The 2,733-nt window shown below is 46.3% G+C and overlaps 1 protein-coding gene across 3 annotated transcripts in view; it reads left to right on the forward strand.

The window, feature by feature from the left end:
* Positions 1 to 2,733, forward strand: part of ASMTL (acetylserotonin O-methyltransferase-like) — a 57,031-nt gene that overhangs the window by 42,873 nt on the left and 11,425 nt on the right. The window lies entirely within an intron of this gene.

Below are 2,733 nucleotides of genomic sequence, written 5' to 3' on the forward strand. Positions count from 1 at the left end.
AGCTCTTCTCCCTGGTTGGGAGGTCTGTAGTAGACTCCCACCGTTAAGTCTCTCTCCCCTGGACTGCCTTTTACTCTAACCCAGAGCACCTCAGAGTGCCCCCCCTCTACCCCCTTGCTAATTAACGAGGAAGTATACTCTTCTCTGATTTTTATCTGTGTTGATAAACTTACTTTGCATTGATTCTAGAAGACTTATGGATTTCTGTGCTTCAGCTGTTTCTCAAGTGTGTGTTTCATTCCCATTTCATTTATACTATACTAGCCAACTGCCTGTCAAGAATGATGTGGGGGGGGAACAGAGCCCCGTGTCTGCTCCCACCCCCCCCCCATCTGGGTCCGGTCCCCCATTCCATCCTGCCACTTGTCCCATTCTTTGGGGGGTGGGGGCAGGGAAGGATGCAGCATGTCCATCCCCAACCCCCACTTCTCGTTTGGTGCTTGTTCCTGTTGCTCCTCCTCCCCCCTGCTGCACTGTGTACGGGCCCATTTCCTGCCCCACCTTAACCCCCTACTGTCTCAGGTGGCTGGGGGGATGGAGAAGCCAGTGCTACTGGCCTTGTCCCCCCGCGCCATTTCTTCCATAGCTGCCACCTCAGGTCTGCTTCGGAGCTCAGCCACCATTAAGGGAAGGCGCACATGGAAACCAAGCCCCGTGTCTGACCCCGACCTCATTTCCTCTCTGGTTGTGGGGGAATGAGCCCTCTCCTCCCACCCTCCCCATCTGCCACTTCAGGGCCGGTCTGCTCTCTCCACCCTTTTTCGTCACCTTGTAGTGGGGGAGCAAGGCCAGCTCCTCCCATGTCCTTGTTGTCATGGCAGTGCTCTACTGTGGAGTCTCCTGTCCCAATGCTCTTAGAGCACTCTGATTGGCTATTTTAGCCAGCCAGTAAGAGTGTGAATAAAGAGCTATGGACAGACTGACAGACTAAGGCTTTTATAATATAAGAATTTACTTGGATCAAAAATGAGGGGTTTTTTTGCCCCATCAGAATGGCAGGAGATGTGGGAGAAAGCCCCTCAGATTGAATTTGAGTACAAGGTTATAGGGGGAGAGGCAGCATGCAGCTTCTGGGGGCCTAACTTCAGCTCCAAACCTGGGTCGGGTCCACAAAAGGAATTCCAGCAGCTGCCTACCCCCTAAGCCCCAACCTTGTACTTGAATCCAAGATAAGAGCTATTTACCCCACACTGAATGTGGTGGGGTGGGGGGTGGAACTCGATTTGGATTCAGTTAAATATGGTAATTTAGGTCTTATGTATAACACAGTTTAGCAGGTCGGAAAGTAGCTTCAGTTTGTCCTTGCTTGTTTGTACCCTAACCCAAAAGGATGTTTCCCTGACATTTTTCTGCCATATTTTATCTTGCTTTTTATGCATTTGAGATAGGAAGAGTGCTATGACTGGGGCATGAAGTAAAAAGCATGTAGTAGCATGTGTGGTGAAGGCTGGTCGACTGAGTAGAGGATGATGAAGCTTGTTGGCTTGATGGGATTCACAGCTTCTATTTTTCCTAGGTTTTGAGTAGCTCCCACTGACTTCAGGGCTGGAAAATAGCTAGGACAAAATTTGTGTAAGGCCTTGAAATTGGTTTCACTTTTAGGTGAAATTAACTTTTCACATAAAAAATCCACCCTTACCCCATGCACAGATATGGGGGCCTGCCCCTCCTTCAGCCTCATTCTCTCCTTCACTGCAGGGGCCTCACTCTCCCTCCCCCCACCCACCACCTATCTTCCCTCCACCTCTTCCCTCAACAGACTTACCAGCCAGACACTGCTCTCCAGGTTGCTGGGCTGTACTCCTGGCTGCATGCATGCCATGCCTGGGTGCATGCGCACAGCATTTATCGGTGACATTATTGGCCACATCACTGAATAAAAGCTAATTGCCAATAATGTCCTTTTAATTGTTCTGATATGATATGGACTGATGTATTGGTGCACCTCCATTTGTAGGGATTCTTCAACTAGTTAACTTCCATGCTGGTAATGGTGTAGCCATAGCCACATGAAGTTCAGTGCCGGCTACAAAACCTGCTCAGGAATCTGGATAAAATAAGCAGTTTAGAGCTTTCTTTTTCTTTTTTACCTTAAACTGTCTAAAACTGTATACAAGTACAACATTGTAATCTACTCTAATTGTACTATTAAAAGTCTTCTTGGGGCTTATGGAAACCACTTAAAGCATTTATTTTCTTTGTGTAACTTCCAGTTACACACTGCCTGCTAAGAGAAGTCCTGCTGACAAAAACCTCCCCCAAAAAACCTATTACTTTTTTCAGAGAAATCATTTTGGAAGCTTGGTAGGAAACAAAAAAACAAAATAATGGTAAAGGATTTGAAAACAATCTTACAATAGGAAAACACCTGGCTATCCCAGGTGTTATACAATTATGGTTACTAATTTAATATATGAAGGTATATTATTTGTTTTAAAAAGGCTTCTTGTCAGCATCAGAAGGTTTGTCATGCTTTTTCTGTGCTGTAGTTTCAAGCAACAGAGCCATTGGTCCTCCCTCTTTATAATTAGGGAGGTCTGTATGGCACTTCAGCTGAATGTGGTGGTCTTTTTGGAGATGTAGCAAAAGGTGCATATAGTCTGGATTTTGCAAAGCACTCAAAGATATTCTTACCATAGCAATGAAGAGATAGAAAGGGCTGGTTGGAGGTGGTTGCTGGCTGGCATCCTACTGAATTAATCTTTGTAGTGTTAACTATGCATCTACGGCCCC

The sequence above is a fragment of the Crocodylus porosus genome, unplaced genomic scaffold, assembly GCF_001723895.1.
Source record: "Crocodylus porosus isolate Cpor-Errol unplaced genomic scaffold, CroPor_comp1, whole genome shotgun sequence".
Classification (NCBI taxonomy): domain Eukaryota; kingdom Metazoa; phylum Chordata; order Crocodylia; family Crocodylidae; genus Crocodylus; species Crocodylus porosus.